This window comes from Amblyomma mixtum, chromosome 1, assembly GCF_055824585.1.
Source record: "Amblyomma mixtum isolate Tamu chromosome 1, ASM5582458v1, whole genome shotgun sequence".
NCBI lineage: Eukaryota > Metazoa > Arthropoda > Arachnida > Ixodida > Ixodidae > Amblyomma > Amblyomma mixtum.
Window position 1 is genome coordinate 320,426,057 of NC_143012.1, and position 22,858 is coordinate 320,448,914.

Here is a 22,858-nt window from a genome sequence, read left to right on the forward strand (position 1 = left end):
CACGTGCAATACGCCGTCAGTTCCACCAGTTCCGGATCGCTTTCGCTTGGAAATCATTGATCATTATGAATTCTTATTCGAAGCCCTTTCCTCGTAAGACTGGCTCTTGATCCTAAGGGCGAACATTTCTGCAAATTCGGTTCCTGATTAACCGACGGCCGTTATAGCGCGACCGCGGCACTATACAGCTATGTACAGTGAGACAGATTGTAGCCACCTGTTCAGGTTCAGTTACAGCTATAAAAGCGGGTTCGATCAGTTGCTCTGGGACTTCATTTTTAAGTTCTGTCCAGACGAAGTGAAAGCCGGTGCAAAAGGCTGCAAGTTGGACAACGCCAGAACAGGTGACGGTAGCCCACAAACAGCAACTTACACCACACATTTCGTAACAATACTTAAAAAAATGGCTGAATTTTAAGATTCTTCAAGTTCCAGGATACTTTTGAATCATGTCACATTAGAAATTCATCGATACGCACTTAGCGCGAAGGCCATATCCTATACGCGACGGGAAGTACAGACCATCCGGCCGCAAGTGCGCTCGAAATGGGACTCAGCAGCCGCTCCGATCGAGCGCTCTTCGCCTTCGACCGAGTCGCGCACCGGCGCGTGATCGATGGGCTCGAGAGGAATACGAATGAAGGCGGCCTATGGGGAGAGAGCGGGGGACCCTGACATTGCAGAAGTATAGGGACGCGTACTTGGCTCCTGTCTGCTGATGGACGGTGCGCGAAGCGCCGACGGGAGTCGTGTAGTCGTGGCGGCCTCAGCAAAGCGGTGGTGAATTGATCGCCCTTGATGCATAAGCGGCGCCAACAACGACAACAATCAACAACAACAAAACGACAACCACAATCAACTCGAGTAAAAGTTGCCGCACACGATTTCTGCGTTTTAATGGTGCTCGATGTCGAACGAGGGTTGGTAGAATTAAAGACAACTGGTGGCATCGGTTGTGACACGCCTGTCAATAATTAAGGAGACTAACAGTAGTAGTCCATCCTGCTAGTTAGCACGTCTTAGCTGCATTCTGCTGTACTACACCGCTGACAATGCTACGGCGAAAAGCGCTCTTCTAACTCAAAAAGCGTGTTTTTAAAATTTGTGTAAATTGTTACGTGAAACAGCCTGTACATCCCCATGCTTTCCCGTCACGTCATTTATAAACCGGCTCTGGTAACGTTTACTCGCCTCATATGAAAGACCTCTCGTTGCAGGAACAGGCATTCGCAGATGAAGAGCAGAAAGGTGTTCGCACGTAAAACGGTTCGTGATTGGTCAGCATTTTGTCTGACGTCGCTGATAACCGGTCACTGGCCTGGAAAGGTTACCGTTACCATAAACCATTGTAATACGTGCGAAGGGGCCTTGGAACTGAAAAAAAAACACAGAAAAAAACAAAAGGGGGAGTAAGTTTTTGCGCCCCAGTAAAGCTACAACTGTGTTAAGCACCGCCGTAGTGGATGGCTCCAGATGACTTTCAGCCACATGCCTGAAATTCTTTACAACATTTGAAATGTCCATACACGTGTCTTTGACATTTCGCCTTCCTCAAAATGTAGCTGGGCTTGCGCCTGCGACCTCGTTCTTCGCAGTAGGTGAACGCCATAACGATTTATACATGACACAGCAAGTAGGTTTTGAATCGACTGACCCCAGCCCAAGCTTCGATGGTGATGCATCCACCTAATGCAACATCAGTGAAAGTAGATTTCGAAACTATGTTGAATACAAATTATAAAAAAAAACATACATGGAAAAGACCGTCTTGCAATGGCACGGGGCAATGGCCTTCTCGACGGGCTCCATTGCGAGATGGCTTTTAGAGCCAGACGAAGAATGACTCACAAGAAGGATTGGGAAATATCGCAAGAGAACAAACGAAAAACCAGGCACTTTCGCGCAGGTGTTGGTCAGGGCAAGCTGCTGACGGGCGATTGCAACACGACGAGTGCCGTCAGGTCTGAGCGCAGCAGGTGTCGCTGCAAGGCCCTGGTTGTGTTCGATTTTCACTTAGCGGCATTTTGGGCGGAAAGAGGAGGAAAAGATAAGACAAAGTGAAGTTTCCTGTCATCTGTCATCCGAATTGATTTCTTTTTACTCTACATACTTTTTCCTTTCAGCTTACAACTCGAGGAGTGGCTTCCAGTCTGGCCACTTGTTCATTTTGGTCTGTCGAAACAGCGATCAGTGTGCCTCAACATCAGCCAGGAAAAAAGAGGAAAGAAACCGGCCCCGGAGACAGGAAGTATTTGTGCGATCTCTTCAGCGCTTTGGACGCGAGTTATTGGGTAGACGAGAAGGTGTACCGGAAGACAGCAATGTATACATTCGCGGAGCAAACAGTAAATTCTTTTTAAGAGGAGAAGAAAAAGTTGAAAATCTTTAGCCAGGGGTAGACTGAAGAAATCAAACAAACAAACGCAAGCATGGAAGCAAACAAAAAAAGAAGGTCAGAAGTGTGAAACTACAGGAAACTGGCTTTCAAAAGAAAGCTCTCTATCTCCTCGATAATTACACCAACTAGCCCAGAAGGCCACCTTAGTGAATGTCAAAAAAGAACGAATGTGTACGCATAGACACCTGCGAATTCATGAATACAAAGTTCCCCGCACTCTGACCGCGCTTCGGTGATGATGTAAACGAGTTTCATTACATCCCCCGCATTTTCCATCACTGCAGATTCGGGTAGAAGTAAGGTACTCAGCGCGCAGATGTGAACTGCACAGTTCTGTCAATACTGTCCACACAAACTTTCTTCGAGAGCTCAGCAGTCACTCGGATTTGCCGAGCGAAGGAACACGCTAAAGCTGTCGGGAAAATTCGATCCCAAAATGCATTGTGCCGTCTCCTCACGTGCGGCACCACCTGCCGACGACAGCGTTTCGAGCGAATCGCCCGACGTGTGCCTGCGTTTGTCGCTCGCACTCGTTTATATGCCGCCAGCTGCGTGTGTCAATACCAGTCGATACATGCATACAAAGGTGGAAAGTACGTAACTCTCATGGGAGGCTGGCCCGCGAGTTCAGGTCTTGTAGCCGAGGGAGTAGCATTTAACAAGCGAACACCGAGGGTAAATGGAAGATGTGCTGTATCTATAGGCTACAGCTTTCTGTTGACGAAATGGCTGCTCTCGCTGAACACGTAGCTTTTATAAGGTAGAAATGGTGAACAAAATAAAATACAGGTGTCGCCACCGCCGGCCATTCTCGCAAGAAGACTGTAATGACGTCACGGCAGTTTTTTTTCTTTTACGTGTGCTCATCAATGAGGTTAGAAAATACAGTAATTCACTTCCAAGAAGCGATCACAGAGTCATTTGTGGTCCCAACTTCTGGAGTTTGAATTGAGTGGCGGGAAGAAATATTCGATTTTGAAATCCAGTTTTCTCAGTGGTGTGCCTCTATTGCTATCAGCATAGCCGAAAACAGCCACAAGCTCTTTTTTTTTACCCCAAAAAAATGGGCTCCTGCGAATTACTCTATTCTAAATAAAAGTTTTCTCTCTCTCTCCCGATGCCTCGAGCAGCCCATCAATGGGCCGCATATAACTAAAGCTGCAATTTATAGTAACGCAGGAGGACGTTGTTATCGGAGTAACTTAAACGAATTTAACAAATTCACCTTTTTCCCAACTCCGAATCCTGCTAGCACGAGTGCTTTCATGGCGAATAACAGTAAATAGAATGAAAAATTAGAGAAGGCACGCGTGAACGCGTTAGGTCTGAACCACTATTGTTTGAACGTAGGTACATCTCAAGAAGCAAAAAAAAAAAACGGTCGTAAAACCGAACCTCATGTTTTATGTTATGGCCTGCCTCGTTCTTTGCACTCACTTCTTCTACCTTCCCATAAATCGCCATCTACCGGTTCATACCAAGATCCTGCCGCGACTGCCGTCAAAGCCGAAAGAAAGAAGGAAAGAGGAAGGGGAAGAAAGATAGAAAGGAAAAGAAAAGGCGCGCTCTCTTCCCTCACTTCGCGTTCTCCCTCTCTGCAGGCAGCACGGAGAATAGAGAGGCTCTGCTTCACAAAACCGATCCCGGCGGATGACCATCACCTGCGTGGCCCGCAAAAGCTGCCGGGTCCGGCCCCTCCGCTTGGCCTGGTGGCCTCAGAAGCGAAGAAAGTGTGCCCGTTGCCGTTCCGAGCTGAAAAACCACTTCTGCGTAGCGGCTGTTCCACGAAGACCACCGCAAGCGGGAGGGAAGAAAAAAGGGGGGGGGGGGGGGGCGACGTCGTGAGCGGGCTGCCGGCGGCGCAAAACGAGGCACGCACGCCACGCGCACGGAAGCACACAAGAAAAGAGAAAGGAGCACGAAAATCTGTGCGTGCGTATGTGTGTACGCGCGCGGTTTGTTGTGCGTGTTATTTTCTCGTTCCCTACGCTCTCGGGCCGGTTGATTGGGCCTTCCTAACTGATACCTGAGGCGGATCTTGCATTGTGCCTGAGATCACCGGCTACCTCGGGTCCCTCATGATTAGACTGCTGTAATATGCATGATCCGCGAGTATAGCGGCGCAATGAAGGGTTTAACGGTGATTGGTTCGGGAAACCGGTGATCTCGTCCGGCGGGCGCACATGGGACGCGCGCGGGAGAGATTGCCGCTCGGATTTGAATTCCCGTGCAGAGAAGACAGGGCGCAAAATGAGGTAATCTGGGATACGCCAAAGAAGATAGTGGGAACACGCAGAAGAAATAAATGAGTGTATAACGAGCGCCGGAGGTTGAACGCATGATTGCAATAGCTTCTACATCCTGGATTTTTTGTTTGCTGTATGCATCTGGTATCGTACCTCCGAGTCACAGCTGCACTTGACACTAGTCCGACCTTCACACATCATTAAAGGCTTTCTGCCCCAACTGGAGGTAGCAGTAAAAGGACCGTTACTTTGGCGCTTTGTGCTTCCACTCACGACGACGTTTAAGTTTTAGGCACCAAATGACGGTCGGAAATAAACGGCCAAAGCGCCAGTCAAGCAATCACAAGAAAGATTGATCGCTCAAGACAGAGCACATACACATCGCATGACCGCTTGTTTGAAGAGCATTTGTGTATGTCTTGTTTAGCGCAGCTGTAAATACTGTTGTTTTTCCCGTTTTCTTTTCGAAACCATTCCGAAATGTCTTACACTCCACAATTTACACCGCTGACGCACGTAACATCTGCATCGCCACTAGTCCGTTAAACAAACCTGTCCGGTTCAATGGGTACAAATCTAGGCAGATCAAGGGGGTGGACGGAGGATGGGAGAGGAGAACCGGGCGGGAAATTTTTCAGAGTAATCAAGCTGAAATCCATTTGTATTAAGAAATTCATGGTTCAAATTGGACCACCCCCTTCACAACTGACCCGCAAATCCGCCCCTAGTCCATCTTGAAACAAGACGCTGGATATGTGCTTATTATTCTGAGGTCAGACTGAGGACCCGTTACGACGCCCTGGCCCAAGAAAACAAACCCATCCGACGCTCCTCTTGCTATCCCCGGGGAGGCTGTGGATTTTGTTGACGCGCTGCTGGCAACGGCTGGTAACAGCGCGTGTATATTTAGGTTCCCACAGGGAACGCTTCGCCCAGCTGCCTGGCAGCGTTATGAAGGAAGCCGCCCCACTGAGGCCGGTTTCATAACGTTTTGCGTGACGCACACGAACGGCCCACACCGCTACTGAGTCAACAGTGAAGTGCCATAGTCTCTTTTTTAGGCAAGCTAGACGGTATCATCATTCAGAAAGAAACGTATCGTGATTCAAGCGTAGAAGGAAAAACACTTCGTTGGCCTCACCGATTAGAATGCAGAATAGCTACTAGGCTGACCTCCACTTTAAGGTTCCGTGCAAGAATGCCGAATAGTTTAAAGAAGCATTCATCTGATCAAATAAAGTTGAACGGGATTCGCAGGAAGATCTCTTTCAAGTTCTCCCAGACCAAGTTGCTGTGCGATAGGGCACAGCAGGTCAGTGCGTTCAAAAATTCCCCAAGATGTACGGGGTTCTTAACGACAAAATAATTTTCGCATGCGACCGGCTATTCTCAGAAGTCGTACTATCAGCAACGATTGAAATGCGAACAAGAAAACTGATGTGGCAACAAGAAAGTCCGAACATATTAGCTCCTGCAGAGGATATGCAAGAGAGGTTGATTAACACTTCTGAAGAAGAGAGCCGCCGCGGTGGCTCAGTGGTTATGGTGCTCGGCTGCTGACCCGAAAGACGCGGGTTCGATCCCGGCCGCGGCGGTTGAATTTCTGTGGAGGAGAAATTTTAGAGGCCCGTGTACTGTGCGATGTCAGTGCACGTTAAAGAACCTCAGGTGGTCGAAATTTCCGGAGCCCTTCACTACGAGTCTCTCATAGCCTGAGTCGCTTTGGGACGTTAAACCCCATAAACCAAACCAAACCAAACCACTTCTAAAGAAGAGTCCTGGCACCTTCGAAGCTAATTACCTTCCACTAGTATTGTGCTTGCACTGGCTAAGAGCGTCTTATTTTGCTGTCCATAACTCAATTATCTTGTTCGCGTTTCATTTCTTGCTGATAGTACATACGCGGCTGCAAAGGAAAGCCTCCGAACTCCCAGTAGAGGTAAAATTTAACACTTTATGCTCGTAGTGCAGAAAATCGCGGATTGCGTTAACTCTCTGTTAACATGACAGCTCTGTCATAGGCTTTTTACATTCAAGAAGGGCGAACATTAACCCCAGCATGCCAATGGCACCACATCACTTTCGCAGGCAACGTTCACCAGGCAAGCAGTAGTGTCGAGAAAAAATACCGCATGAACACTGGTCACGCGCGCGCGCGAAGGAAGTGGTCCGAATCTCAACGGCACAGCCTTGTTGTTATAATTACTACTGGTAATTATAACAACACTGCACTCGAGCAGGTGCTCCTTACCCGAGCGTAGGCTACTCCTGGGCTACTCCCGCCGCCGCTGTCTCCACCTTGCTGCGTCGTAATCCACACCAGTGAAGGTACCTGACGAGCAGCGCGTTTTCCCGCCAGGAGCACGCAGAGGGGAGGAGAACGAGTCACACACGCTACTACGAGCGTCGCGCGCACGACAGCTCCGGAACGGAGAGAGATTCCTCCACCGACGGCGCCCGCGCTGTTGTCGAGAAGACTGCCTGCCTGCCGCCGCGGCAGCCGCTGCGACAACGGCCAGCGGTCTTCTCCTCCCCTTCCCCACTTTCCTCCTCCTCCGCACAGCATGGGAGAACAGGCTCTGTCTTTTCGCTCTCTCTCTTTCTACTACCACCCTTCTCTCTGGCGTCGTGCTTTCTCCCTCGCGTTTCGCTCTTCACCCCGCTTTCCTCCGTTAGTAGGTCTCTCTCTCCCTCTACGCTGCTCCTCCCGAGAACGCATCGATGTGGAGCCCCTGGGGCTGACCGAGTTTTCGGGACGGGACTCGGAGCTCTTTCTTTCCACTTAAGGAGAGCAGTTGGCGCCGGAGAAGCGTTTCTCGTGCTGTACTACATACATGCCGTGCACGTAGCCTGCGATGCCTCTTCACTGCCGAGGAGGAATGGTGTTGGGCTGGGTCTAATTGAACTACATGTCTGCGAAGCACTGAGATGGAGCCCAAGCGATAATTTTCCTTACGTCCTTAGACGCCGAGGCGCGTGTTGTATCGAGGGAAGTTTCTTCACGCAGCGTGTTGAATTCGATAGCGTGTTTAAAAGCCGCAGCGCCAGCTCTTGGCAGTTGTTTTTTTTTACATGTCGTTGTACTTACGTTGTACGCTTAATTACTGCGTAGCGCATGGACTTGGTTAGTCGTGATGAGCTAAATGCTATTGATTGAACACCGTCTTGCAGAATCACCGGATGTATTTAACACGTGACTGTGTCTAAAAGCTGACATTCTAGGTTTCTTCTGATCTGTGGCCTCCCTATTTATACATCGCGGCGGTTGGTGCTTGGATGCATGGATCTGTAACATTCGTGTATTGAGAGGCTGTGGTGTCAGGAGGCGGGAAGCCTGGTAACGTTCCGGGCAGAAGAGGGCTGATGAGGTTGATGAGGAAGAAGTGATGGCGCAAGCCCCTTTCATTAGGTGAATTCATAAGGATTTAAAATAAGTCTGTTATTTGACGACCTATGCTCCGGAACTCTGAGTTGGTGATGGGACTGCCACTCCTATTGTACTAGAAGGCAACCATTTAACTCCTTCAGCTGTACTGTACAAACTGTCGCCTCACCAATCTGATTTGAGCAAAATCAGAACATGTTGGTATAGCACAGACAAGCCAGATTTTTTTTTTTTTTTTACACAGCCTATATATGGTGCATGGTTACCTGAGAGGATATTGTTTTCTTGCGGCTTCCATGGAATCGAAACTTTCGCGTTCGAGTGTTGTAAAATATGGCAATACATTCTTCCCTACAAGGTCTGGTCAGTTGTGTCGGCATACTTCCTATATTAAGCTCCACTCTGAGCGTCTTGTTACTAAGTATTTCCTTTGCAGGTATGTACTCGGTACTTAAAGAATAGTTCAATGTATAGGGCCACCAGGTGTGAACGGACAAGGTTCCACGAATCCATGAATTCAGTTACACGTGACCCTGAGGAATTACGCAGGCTCAGTGTGCCTTTCGTATGAGTGTTCTAGAGCAACATTTATGCCTGATCATACTGCGCTTCCAAATTCCAAATATCCCTTACTCCAGTGCCTTTACACCATGGGACCACGTTTAGTTTACTTTTTACGCAGCTCGGCTCTGTTTAGACGGCGGCGCCCTTCACAGTTACGCTTTACGCTTTCCTCTAGGTGACGACACGTGCGCCAAATCTCACACGGCAGGCACCTCTAAAGTTTTCTGCTTTCCCTACAGCTCCACATACTGACGTCAACTGTTCTTTCATTTTTTTTTTCTTTCTCCACTCTTTAGCGCTCCTAATAGGAAAGCACTAATATGACCTGACAGGCTCCGAGATTACACGCCTTTTAGTTGCTTGTCTAACTGTCGCTCTGTCTAGCTTGGCTGTAGACGAAGGAAGAGAGGACCGGGAAAGTTACTACGCTCGTTGGAGCACTTTGTGCAAGCTTCACTTACAGTTCATCCTTGTTTCCTAATTTGCCTACAACGCACCCGCTGTGCAGCCTGGCTGTTCTCAGCCGTTTTCCTAAGCACGCGCCTCGGCCCACAGCTGCAGTGCAAGCGATAAGCGACAAAAAAAAAAAAAAACGCTCGCTTGCGAAAGCTGCTTAAAAATGCGCTAAGCGCAGCTTAGTGGAGCTGTATTGATAAAAGTAGTTTTATGCTTGGTTCTTTATCTTCCTGCGGCGCAGAGAACGAGCGACTGGCTGTCAGGCTGATTTACGATTCAGAGAAAAATCAACCTGCTGCGATGGGAAGCGGAAAACGGGGAAATTTGAAGCAAGTCTCAAGGGCGTTTCGTGGGAATACTGCATGAGCGAGGGGAATAAATCGTGGGAAGAAACAAACAAAAATGGGCGGAAGGAAAATAAGGAAACAAAAGACCGACAAAGAGAATCGAATATGCGCATTTCTTTCCTCTTTCTGACTACTGCATTAAGCCTTTGTTCCTTCTTTCCTGTCGTTTCCACTTGTCATTGCTCTTTGACGTGGGCCTCATTCCGTGAATTCCACGCATTTTGCAGCATAATCTTTGCGTTGCTTTATTTATCCCCGTCAAAGTTATGGTAAATCTCTTCTTTTGGCACACCAACTACAAAATGCTGCAAAATTAATGCGAATGCGTGTGGAAATAAGAGAAAAAAAAGGAAGAACGTGACGGATAAAAGTTTCAAGCACGAAAGAATAACGGGTGGATGAAAAGAACGAGAAAAGTAAGGTGAAGTTTGAAACCGAACGAAATGACATAAATTCCTCACTTGCAGGCAAAACTTTTCCAACTCACAAAGGAGATCTAGTTATTCAAGCACTTGCTTCGCATGAGCGATCCATAGAAATGAAAAGCAAATTCAAATATGCAGATACAGTCTTGTGATTCAGGAATTGTCATGATGAATTTCAATAGACCCAGCTGCATTAAGCATGCCGGCAATTCTTGCGTGCGAGAGGTTATATAGCAAGAGCCTGTCGGCAGGCATACAGGACCAGCCATAACGAATTCATTTGGCACTCAGGATTCTATCGCCATGCATTTTAATGTATTACGGCTAAAGTAAAGTCTATAATATCGTCTACTGAATACCAAGAACCTAGAAGAAAGCACCCTTGCGGTGAATGGATAACATTATGAGGGACACTAAACGAAAAATGCATTCAGCATGCGGATTTCAACTAGTGCGTCTGTCGACGCTATAGCTTACAGCGGAACGCTCAGAGTTTATGAATGGATCAACCTGGCGCTGCAAATAAGCTGCACAAATGAAGTGAGATTGACCTTCATGCAGCAGGGGGAACAATGCGCCTGTAGACCGCGAACGAGGACGATGAAGTCTACAACCTAAATGATGATGCAGGCGAACAGCACGGCGAACCATTGCACTTAACCACTGCAGCTCACAAAAGAACTGATAAGCGTTCAGCGACGTTCTAAACGTACTTGGGCCCAGCAGCCGAATGCCAGAGCCACTGAACCAGCGCGACGTGTCTGGGGCGTGTCTTCACAATGCTTCCAAACATCCTTCGCGACGGTGATGTAAGCCTATTGGTCACGTGCTTTTACCGATTTTGAGCGATAGAAGAGTTACAGATGGGTAGACGTAGAAAGTGGAGTGTTGCAAGTAAGAAGCCCCACAAAGCACAAAAAAGCACGGCCAGCTAGTACGTTAAGCTTCACGATGCAGAATCTGGGCTGGACATTTAAGAAAAGTAGGTCAATCGTTTCTACCTAATTCCCGCTAAATGAGCCTCACGTACGTGTACGGTGTCCTAATTTTGGCGCTGTGAGATGGCCCAACAAAAACTCAGGCACACGTTTTATTTTGACAATATGGCCTGGCAATCCTTTCAGTGAGCAGTGCTTTCTTCCGGGGTTCAACGTGCGTGTCGCTTTGTTCGTGACAGCTTCCCCGCATCTCGTTGGGAGGCCGAACGAAGTGCAGGCCGCTATTAAGGCTAATTGACCGCGGTCCCTTAGGACATCCCATTTGCTTGCTTCTGCCTTCGCCCCAGTTCTGTCACCCGGGGATGACGTATGCATACATATGCGGCTCCAGTGGGACGGACATGCTTCCTGCCGAGTGAGCTGTTTCGCCGCTGTTTGGCAAACAGACGCTGCACGTGAGACGAGACTGCTTGGCGACTTTCTCTCTCTCTCTCGTGTGCTTTTTTTTTCTTTCTGCGTTGTTGCTCAGTGAATCTGCCAAATAAATGGCACACACACAAAAAAGAATGATCTGAGCCGTCTGCCAGAGGTCTTTAGTGAACTCTTTCCTGCTGCGAGAGTGCTGTTGAAGTTTGCAGTTTACGAAATTTCTTAACCAGAAATAAGGCGACTAGCGCAAAAAGCTGCGCGAGTAGCGGCTTGACGAGGCCCTAGCTTCAGAAGTGGTAGTCGTCAGTGGGGCGTCAAGTACACTAGTATGTGTTACATACGGCGCAAGAAAGAAAACAAACAAATAATAAAAGCTTTATCATAAAACAGTCAAAATTAGAATTGTCGTGAACACACGTCACGTAACAGGGTACTGTTACATGCATAAAGACAAAAGCTACATGTCTTTGTAATGTTGGTTTGAACTTAACATTGAAGAACGTGCACAACAGGAACAAATTAGCAAGCTATGAAAAATAAAGAATAAAACAATAAAGCAGGAGGTTTCTGGGAAAATTGGCATAGGGAATGCTCACAAAACGGACAGTGTGTTGAATACAGCATCAAGTGATAATCCGTCATACATGAGGCCTTTCTTTCCGCTCTCATTTGGTAATGTAATGATGGTAATGTGCACTTGATCGATGTGAGGCTGTAGTTGGTACGTGGGGTAGGTGCGTGCCATGTTTCGGGTAAGCCTGTTTTTTTTAAAAAAAATGTTTTTTTGACTAAACCGGCGACCTGAAAAAAAAAGAAAACAGTTGTTAAAACTTTTTCGGGTGGGTTGGAACGAAATCAAAAGGCGAAATGTATGAAGGTTGGTTACTCAAAGAGTGTGAAGTCGTGTAAATATGAGGTCTGTATGGCTAAAATAGGGAACACAAGCAATTACTCTCATGGCCTTTTTTGTAAGGTAAGAAGCATGTAAAGGCTTTGCGCTGTGGTGGTGCCCCAAGATGACAATACAGAATGTGTGATTGAACTAAGCCATTATGTATCGTAAGCTGCACTTGTTAAGCGAAGATTGAGCAATGTTTACAAAGTGTTCCCACTGCTTCCTGCATTTACGTTGAATATAGTCGACATGCACATTCCAAGATCGACTCTCTCCACAGATTATTCGCAGTATTTTAAAGCTATTAACTACCTCAATTACTTCATCAGATATGTTTAAAGCTTTTGAAAGGAGTAAATTTTTTGCACAGAAAAACATACGCTTAGTTTTGGTTTTGTTCAAGTCTGCTAATAATAGTCCACCTGTGACGCTGTGGTAACATAAGACTATCTCAATTTCATTAGGTGTTCTAGCCTTAGCGAGCAGTTGTACCGTCAGCATATGCAACTACTTGACGTTCAGGTACGCAGTGCTGAGAATCGTTCACAAATAAAAAAAAAAACAACGAGGGGCCTAATACACTACCTCGACACCCCCCGGTATTAAGTGCATGTTAAACAAGAAGATGAATCATTAATTTTCAAAATTTGTTTGTGGCTCGCTAGGTATGTCCTTATTAAATTATGGGGAAAACCACGTAATCTATACCACTCTAACTTGTGCAGAATAATGGCATCATCGACTAAGTCGAAGGCCTTAAAAAAATCAACGTATATAGCTAGTGTGAAAAATTTTTCTTTTGGGAGAGCAGTGCTGTCTCTGTGGACCTTTTCTTTCGAAACCCGTGTTGGCAGTCTGTCAGCAGATTAGAACGTTCTAGATAGGAAGATAACTTGGAGTGAAGAATTTTATCCAAGGCCTTTGAAAAGTTAGATAATATCAACATAGTTCTGTAGTTAGCAACGCGTGCTTATCTCCGCCTTTAAATAAAAACAACTTTAGCGATCTGCATAAGGCTAGGAAAGACGCCAGAGGCTAATGGCAAGTTTAAAATTAATGCAGGTGGCGCGGCTAAGCATTCAATAACAAACTTTATTGGTTTAATGTTCGCACCATCAACGTTTGCACCATTACTGCTTTTCATCTTCGAAAATGTTGATATTATTTTGGTTTCATTTGTTGGTGCTAAGGAAAACGAGGGATCATGCTTTTGACCTATAGGTAATAGGATCTTGCGTACTGACTATAGAAATCATGTTTGCAACATTAATTAGGTAATCATTGACTGCATTGGCTAGTGACGTATACCATGGAACATTTATCTCGGAGCGTAATCTCTTTTTAGTTTATCTTCCTCTTCAGAAGGACGCAAAACTTTGTGTATTTTTTTCCAGAGCGTATCCGGATGACTCCTCAAAGCGCTCCTGTCGAGGTTATTGTAGTGCTAATGCTTCGCTTTCTTGAGGGAAACATTCAGTTTATTTCTTTAAGTCTTGAAAGGCTTAAATTCGCTCGTGTCCTTGCATTTGGTGAAGTTTTTGTGCAAATGGCGATTAATCTTCCTCCTTTTCAGTAATTCATTGGAAATCCATGTTTTTCTTGCCTTTCTTCTTATCCTATTGAATTCATACGAGAAGTGGTCGTTATAAATGCGGCAGAAGGTCTCAAGAAAGACCCTGTAGGCGCCATCAGGTGAACCGCTCTCGTAGACTTCCAGCAAATCAGAATACCCGATAGACTGTTTAAATGACTGAAGCTGTTGCAACCTAATAGCACCCCTGCGAAATGTTTTGGGCTTACGTATGTAAGATGTGAAGCCTTTTCTGGGGAGAAGAAATACGGCTAAGTGGTTAGTGATGTCACATATGATAGCTACTGATAGAACTATCTGGTCGGGTAAACAGTTAGATAAGAAGTAGTCAATTAATGTGGAACGCGTGTCTCGTATCCTGGTGGGACCATTTGCAATGTATTCAAAACCATTCGTTTAATCACAGAAAGGAGTTGTTTACATACATTTGAGGCATCTAATTAATCTATGTTAATGTCACCTCCCAGAAAAAGCGCACACTTATTATTATTGACATAGCTGAAAACTTTCTTCAGTGCCGAAATGAATATAGCAATATTTCTAGATGGGAGGTGATATAGGACAGCAAATATATAGGATTCATAGTGCATACAAAGCGTTTCAAAGAACTCATTTCGTTAAGTTATTTCTGAAATTACAGAACAGTCAAGACATTCGTCGGCCAGCATGGAAACACCTCATCCTCTTTTTACGTCTCGGTGAACAGGAAGATGCTGCTAACACGGCAAAACAAAGGAATCTAAATCATGAGTGCAGCATGTCTCAGTAAAACCGCTTTACCACTTTAAACGAAAACTTTATGCTATGCTAAAGTGTTTCAACATTATAAATTTTCGACTGCATTGAACGGACAGTGAAATAAAAGAAAGCTAAATCAAACGCTTTTTTGTCACGTATAACTGAAGTGAATTCATCAGGGCTTGAGTAGGTACATGTTAGGCATGATTCAAACAGCAAATCATTTACCTGCTCAATACAAATTTAGGCGTTCAAAGAAGCTATATAGGTCCCCTTTATCTTTGTTTACTATAGCTGATTCGCCTGTCTTTCTTCGGATCAGGACCTTCCCAATCGCATGCCATACGAAGTTATACCCTGACTTCTAAGCCCAGGATTTTGCTGTGGCCAGCAGAGCCCTTGCACGTTTAGTCATGTTTTCACAAACCCATTAGTCGTCACCATTTTCAATCACGACCTTTTTGCGTACAAGCCGAGGATCCCGTACCTCTTGGCGTGCAAAACAAACAATCGCACCTCGTACTTTTCCTGGTTTTTGCAGACAGCCTATGCGGAGCCTTTTTATCTCACTTTTCGAGCTTCTTCACTCCCAGTTTTGCTTCCACCTTATTTACCTTCCCAAAAGGGTCCTCTCCACTTGTCTCAGGCAGGCCATGACTTTCAATATCCAGGCGCCTAATTCGCCATACTAGGCTATCCACGTCGAGCTTAAAGGTGCACTGAAGAGGAATCTGAACTCGTATTTTTACCGCTGTAACTCGATCTACACGTTCTGAGCGTTCTTGGAAAGTTCGTATTTTTGTCCTGTGAGGCCGATTTTCCTAATTTAAGTCCGATTAAACGTCCCGACTCCCGCCATTTTTTTTAATTCCCCGCAGACGGTGGGAGGAGTCAGCCAACCTTTCAACCAGTCCCGTGGCGGCTTGCCGCTCAGCCAACGGCGGAGTGATACGTAGGGATCGGCAAAAGCAAAGAGTCCGCACGTATTTTATTTCCATGGCCCTAATATGCAGCTATATGTAGTCTCTGACTAGATCTATTTATTCCCAGAAACCTAAGAACGAAATAAAAGCGAAAGCAAAGCCGCCATGCGACTGCCTGAAAAACACTCCATGCGTTGGTCGACTCCTCCCACCGTCTGCGGGGAATTAAAAAAAAAAAGGCGGGAGCCGGACGTTAATCTAATTTAAATTGGGGAAATCGGCCGCACAGGGTAATAAGTCGAAGGGTCCAAGAATGCTCGGAACGTGTAGATCGAGTTCCCGCGGCAAAAAGACTGGTTCAGATTCCTCCTCAGTGCACCTTTATGTTCTTCAATATTGATTGCAGTACTTTCCGCCTCGAGCTTATTTACTCGGACTCTTATGCTGTCATTTTTCTGGGTTTTCAGTCTCGACGTGAAAGTGTCAAACTGGTCGAAAAGCAGCTGCACCGATTTTGCCTTGCTGTCTGTTTTATCGTTAAGGGGCAGGAGTTAAGACAGCTTCTAGTTCATTTCAACATTTATAGCTTCCAGTTCAGCAACACCTTTCTGTGCCGCTGCCGAAGCGTTAGATTTTGAGCCACCCGACCTACAAACTTCACACTTCCACGATTTTCTGACTCCACGATTTCTTCTGCTATTTTTTTAGTTCCGCTTGCTACCGGAGTTCCATAATAGAGCGTGCTTGGTCCATTGCTTTTTTTAATATATATCAATGATTTGCCTAACTGCATCTCGTCCCGAGTAAGACTATTTGCCGATGACTGTGTTATTTACCGTAAAATTACTACCGAAACCGACCAACAAGCGTTGCAATCAGACCTAAACGCGATTAATATGTGGTGTTCTGACTGGTAAATGATCCTAAATCATACCAAAACTAAGTGCATGTCATTTATGTGGTCCACTTCCCGCATTCTAACCACATACCTTATAGATAACAATACTGTCAAGCTTACTACCACGTACAAATACCTAAGGGTTAATTTTCAAACGGATCTAACATGGCCTCATCACATCAACGTTACTCTTGCAACTGCTAACCGCTCACTCGGAATCATGAAACACAAACTAAGGCAAGCACCCTCACACTTAAAAAACCTCGCATACACCACCTTAATCAGGCCTAAAATTGAATATGCATGTGCAATCTGGTACCTGAGCCAGGATTGCATCATACGTAACATTGAGTCCCTGCAAAGCCATGCTGTTCGCTTCATTTTTTCAGACTATTCCCCGTACACCAGTGTTAAGTCTTTAAATAATCGTGCCGAATTAGATACCCTATCACTACGACGAAAACACGTTCGCCTATCTCTGTTTCACGAGCTTTATCTCCACGACGTTTTACATGACGACTTCTTTCAGCCACCTTGCTTCATTTTTCCTCGCCGTGGTCATCCGTACAAAGTCAATCGCCCAGTGTGTCAGTCATCTCTTTATGCGCAACCATTCTTACCTAGAACCATAAGTGACTGGAATAACCTACCATCAGAGATTGCTACCGAGGTTCACCCAGACAAATGTCACAAAATGCTGCTTACTCACATAAGAATGTGACGTCCCTGTGCACCACTGTATCTTTACAGAGTTAATAATCCTTCTTTTTTGCTCCCTTGTATACCACTACTTTCTTTCAGATTTTTTTTGTACTCTTAATCTGCGCTGTAACTGTTTTTTTTCTGCGTTGTTTTTGTATTCTTAATCTCAGCTGTTTGCATTTTTTAGCTTTTGTTGCGCTCTAGTGCTGTCGTTGTTTTTTGTTTTTTATTTGTTTTTTCTGTACTTCAAAAATGGTGTCTGTATTTCAATTTTCTCTCTTTTTGCACCTTTGATTTTGAACAAATTGTCATCAAATTTCTTCGTGTGTCCCCTCCTTTAATACCCTCCCCGAAGGGCCTTTAGGGTATTTGAATAAATAAATAAAATAAATAAATAAACGTGGGCTCAGTCATACCAGGACATTCGGTGCATTGCAAAGAAAATTCACAGTCACTGCAAACGATGAGATTTTCGTCATCACGGAGCTCAGACCGATATGCGCAATAACGTGCCATGGTGAACTTTGCAGTGTGGAAGCTGGAAAAACTGGCACAGGCGCCAAACAATGTGTCAGCAGCGGCAGCCGCAAATAAACACAGCAAGCAGTAAAAGCTTAGCAAAACGAGTAACCTGAAATGTACAGTACAGCGTTCGTTTCCAGTGACGGTTTATATTATGCTGCTGCTGCCGCTAAACGCGTCGAGCGATACGCCCCCCGAGCGGAGGCTGCAGGTGGTAATTCTCAAAGTTCGGAGCGGCACTGAACAGGCGTCCGAGAACTTTCTTGTTGGCTAGCACAGCAGCGCGGTAAATTCGACGGTCCGGATAACTGCGATGAAGGCTCACAGAAATTGCGTTAGATCTGCAGGTAAAATGCTCTGCAGAACGTTTGCATACCACGTGCTGTCTCCTGCCACTGCTGCCGCCGAAATTCAATTAAACGCGACTTCGAAACTACAGGAAATGTGAACAAAGTACGAGAGAAGAGTAATAATATCAAAAAATGGCGTGAGTTGCGGGCTGAGTGCGGCACGCAGATTGTGCTGAGGTTGTCAAAAAAGGCTCGAACAGTGCAGAGTTTTTAAGTGGCTTTTCAGTGGCGCGGTGATGTGTTTCCTCACTGGTATGCACAGTCTACAACTGGTATTCTTGACTCAGTGTTAACCTACAATGTGGCCCGAACGTGGAAAGAGAAACTTAGACTGATCCACAGAGCTGTTAATTTTAAGAATATATCTTTCTTTGTTCTTTATAGCTTACTTTAGGGAAACGTTATATGGCTGATCTAAAACAACGAACCTGGCCCCTCATGTCTAGAGATCCACAGATCGCGGAGTGGTGACCGACTTTCTCCTCCTCGAAGTTTGGTATGCTTGTTGTCATTGAATAAACCACTACTTGCGTTACTGGGTTTTAGTTGATTTGGTTTATTGGTTTATTGGGATTTAACGCCCCAAAGCGACTAAGGCTATGAAGAACGGTGTAGTGAAGGGTTCCGAAATTTCGACGAGCACCTGATAAGCTGTAGTCACCAGCGTAGGTATGAGACCTAGTTGGTCTATACCTGCGCTACCTATAGTTGTTTGCTGGCCAGCATATCTGATCGGCAAGCAAGTCATACAGGTCATCTTGCTACGCTTTTTTCAAAATGCAATACTTCAACGTGTGCACCTCTGTATAGCGAAACGCGAGTGATGGTGCACATGAGAGGCAAAAGATAGAGAGAAATCTTCGAGGCTTTGAAGACAGCTCAGGGGGACAAGTGCATCAGCGCCCCATCGGTATCTGTCAGCAGAGAAGAGCTTCAATTCCTGGCATGATAGATTTTGATCTGCATGTTTCCTACTCTTGTGGTTTTCAGCATGCATTCCAGGCTTTTTTTTACTTGTGTATTCTTCATCTTCTCCTGCCCTCGTTTTGTCGACTGTCATATTTAACCGTTACAGACCCACGAATAAAAATTGCATTCAGCGCATTATATCTCCAGGCGCCGCTGCAGATTACTCTGCAGATAACTTTTTTTCCCTATAGGTAGCCTATGCAGACCTCAGGAAAAGCAATTAACCAAGTTCACAACGCTATAATCAACGTTTATCTTTTTTTTACTGGATATACGAAATTGCGTACAAAGTGTCAAAATGGTTGAAAAATTAACCTAGAAACACTAATTTTGTAAAATTAGAAGTCAGGGGATCAGGGGATCACATACAGGGCGTCCAGGCTAACTTTAGCCAAGGGTTAGAAGATAAAACATTTGAGGTAGGCCGGGCAAACCACTTACAACCTACCAACCGGTTTGCGCATCATAGGCAATTTTTTGTTTTGCAGTTAATTAATTCGCAATTAAGAGAGTTTTTTCTAAACACGTAAATACTGACTTTAGACAGCAAATGTGAATAACAAAGTTGGAGAGCAGCTTGAGAAACCCCCATTCTATTTATTTGCGTTAAAGAAAGCCTAACGTGTATCTTTTTTCCGAGCTCCAAAGAAAGTCCGCGAAATACAAAAAAATCACGCGACTAGCGCATTCGCGCGCCACGATTGTGCTGCTCTCAATCCTGGCTTGAGTGAACGAAATCAGCTGCTGGCAAGGCGCGACGACCTCATTGCTCCGGCAGGCCGATATGTCGACGGTGGTTGCGGCGCAACTTGTGCCGTCATGCGCGGACTTTCTTTGGAGCTCGGAAAAACGATAAGCGTGAGGCTTTCTTTATCGCAAATAAATAAAATGGGGGTTTCTGAAGGTGCTGTCCAAGTTTGCTATTCACATTTGCTGTCTAAAGTCAATATTTACGCGTTTAGAAAAATTACCTTAATTGATAATTAATTATTTGCAAAACAAAAAAATGCGTATGATGCGCAAACCGGTTGGTAGGTGTATGTAAGTGGTTTCCCTGACCTACCTTAAATATTGTATCTTTTAACCCTTGGCTAAAGTTAGCCTGGACACCCTTTCTGTACTTTTCTTTCGAATACGCACATGGAGTTACAAATTCAGCAAAGGTGATAATAGCACGGGAACTTGACAAAATCTACCCGCACTATTACGTCGATTAACGTTTTACCGAGGTCACCACTGTTTTGAGAAGTATTATTTACTTCGTTCGCCAGCATTAAAAGAGTACCTCAGTTGTAATGTGAAGAGAGCTAAGCTCGTCCGAAACAAGGAAATTAGCGTCAGCTGTAGTACACTCTAGAAAAACGTTGCGAGTCTGTAGTTTAGCTAATTAGGTATAAAAAGTGTCTGAATGGGCTAGCGCTTGACGCTAAATGAGCCATTTGAGATCGTTTTCCATAGTTTATAAGCTCGCGTCACATTCATTTCGCACTTTCTCTGCAAAAACGGCCAGACGGCCTGCTCCACGAACGTACAGCCGGTTCCAGGAGTCTGAGCAGCGTCACGATCAACTTTGCCGCATTCCCTTTCTTGGACTGTTGAATGGGTCCGACAAGTCTTTTAGAACAGCCGAATACTCACCTTGGGTGCGGTCTAACGGAGGTTGATGCTCTTTAACGCTTACGGTGTTCTCGATGGTGTTGTGTTAGATAACTGCCTCCGCTTTATTTCTTTTTTTTTTTTAGACCGACCTCATGCGTCGGTACCTGAAGTATATCGAGGCTTTCATGCACACAGTTGACACCTTGAAAGAGGTCATCCAGCTTTGTCAAGTTGTCAGCAAAGTGTGTAAAAGGGTACTTGTACTCAGCGTTTTAAGGGGTCGCTGTCGACGTCGTAGTCTATCGTAGAACACAATACGACGTTACGTTACACCAGGCAGCGTAAACCTCCGTAAACCTCCCGCATAAACCTGCTGGCTAATGAGAATGCTGACGGAGTGTGCACCCTCGTGCAGATACAACGAGACATCTCCAACGACTCAGCTAAATCCGGTGCGCTGTCCTCACGCCCACGAAAACTGTCCCTCTGTAGCCATAGAGAAAGCTGTAGCCCTGCAGCGAGCGGACGACGTCGGCAAAGTGTGTCTCATTCGCCCGAGCATACGAAGCGGCTGTCCATTTGCTGACGTAACGCGAGGCGGAGGAGTGTGTTTGGAGGTAGCGCCTGTCCAGCCAGCGCAGGCGTTTTGGAGCTGACGCAGCGCGCGGCAGCGGGATCGCTTAGTCAGCGTCGGCCAGGTATAGAACTCTCCCACGCGCGGCCTTTTATTTTTAATTTTTTGCCCAAACTTGGCTGGCAACTCACTAAGCGCGCAATCGGAGAGGACATTAACGGGCTGTCTGTTCTGTGGCGGCGATGGTACAGCATTAAAAGCCACATATGTGCATATTGACTGGGCATGTTCAAAGGCAATTTTTTTTTCTCAAAGCGGTTGCGAAACGAAGCATCTTGCAGTGAGAGGTATGCAACCGCCCCAGAGGGGCTGAAATGAGCAGGAGTTCCTGTGTGCGCAATCTTGTAGCGCACACAGGATTGTAACGAGTTTTTGGAACCGTAACGGTCCGGTCCCCGATTTTAAGCAACCTTGTCCGAATTAGACCGAGGGGACACGCCCCATTTCACCTCTTGGTTTTGGGAAAGGGCAGCAAGCTCACCTAAGTGACGCAACTTCTTGCATCGTCACTCAATTAAAATAGTCGCCACCGTTTGTGCGCGAGAACTTGTTTGGATCCCCCCGACTTTTTGAATTGTAACCTTCGAATAACTATCAGTGTCCTTCCCTTTGTCGTGGCAAGTCCGCTGCGCACAGGAAAAGGGGCTAGCCGCTGTTGTTCCACTTTGTAGACCATCTGGTGACGTTTCCTTTTCTATATCCGGTTCTTTTTCTGTCTGGGAGTAACTTGTGCGCCGCGATGTGTCCTGGAATATCGCCAAACCTGCAGCTGCAAGCGCAGCGTCTTTCCCCTTGGCAGCGAGCAAGCTTTGCGCGGATGTTCATGTCTTGGCGCATTGCGATTGGCCGTCTCCATGCTGAAGTGGAGCTTTGTCACCATGCTGTAGACGGCAGGTATCGGTTGCAGCAACGCCTAAAAAGACCCTTATAGTGGGCTGGTGGCACGGATGTGATGTAAACCCTTCTGACAATGGTTCCTTCATTCTTAACGGGACACGGAGCTGTTTTATAGAAACCGTTAAGTTGAGGGGGTTGGTTCTGATTTTATGCTGCCATCTCTGAGCTCTTCATGCCCAGCTGTTTGAACGGCATTCATAAAGAATTTCTTTACAGGTCCCTTCGCGACTGCGTCCGTCTCCTCTTCAGTCACTCCCTCCCTTAAATCCTCTGTCAATAAATGCGTGACTTTGCGATTTCCGGTAGAGCTGCATAACGTTTCAGTTAACAAAAGAGGCATTTTTCTCTCAGAAACTTGCTCTGCGCTTTCGCAAGTTGCAAGTCCTTTCGTTTGAATGTGGAACCTCCCTTTTGTCTCCACGCAGTCATTTTCCTTTCGCATTTCTGGTGACGGAATTGCGACGAGTATACATACTATATGTAGTTTCTGTAAATTCAGCTGTAATGTCTGCTGAATTCAACATTACGTGGAACATCTCTAGACGCCTATACTGGCAAGATAAAGCCAAAAGGATGAAAAGGGATCGGTGAGGGCAATTTATAGGAGAGTTCGCTTTCGTTCCAGATCTTAGCTGTTGCTGGGCGGTTAAGGAACATTGGCAACATTGATTCCGTCCTACCCGTAGATCATTCAGCCCGACTCGAGATTAGTTGGTCTATATCGTCCACCTTGTGTCCGGTCTATCTTATACTTTTTTTGTTCGCGAAATAGGTCAGGTGCCCACAATTCCGTGAGGCAACTGCGGTGTGCGTGGTCATTCTTTTTTTTTTTACAAACAAAAGTCCGCTACTACTAGTACTAACATATTAATATACTAATACGTTACTGATGATGGCTGCGGTTGCTCGAAGAGAAAGTTTCAACAAAACAGACCGATCTGCCAAAGTCCAC

General features: G+C 45.8%; 1 protein-coding gene across 1 annotated transcript in view; it reads right to left on the reverse strand.

Moving 5' to 3' along the window:
- LOC149372666 (uncharacterized) overlaps nucleotides 1-7,151 on the reverse strand; it is a 66,546-nt gene extending 59,395 nt beyond the window's left edge. Inside the window, exon 1 of the mRNA XM_089567222.1 lies at nucleotides 6,896-7,151. The gene's annotated coding sequence lies outside the window, so the exon portion shown is untranslated. The remainder of the gene's footprint in view (nucleotides 1-6,895) is intronic.
- Nucleotides 7,152-22,858: the final 15,707 nt, after the last annotated feature.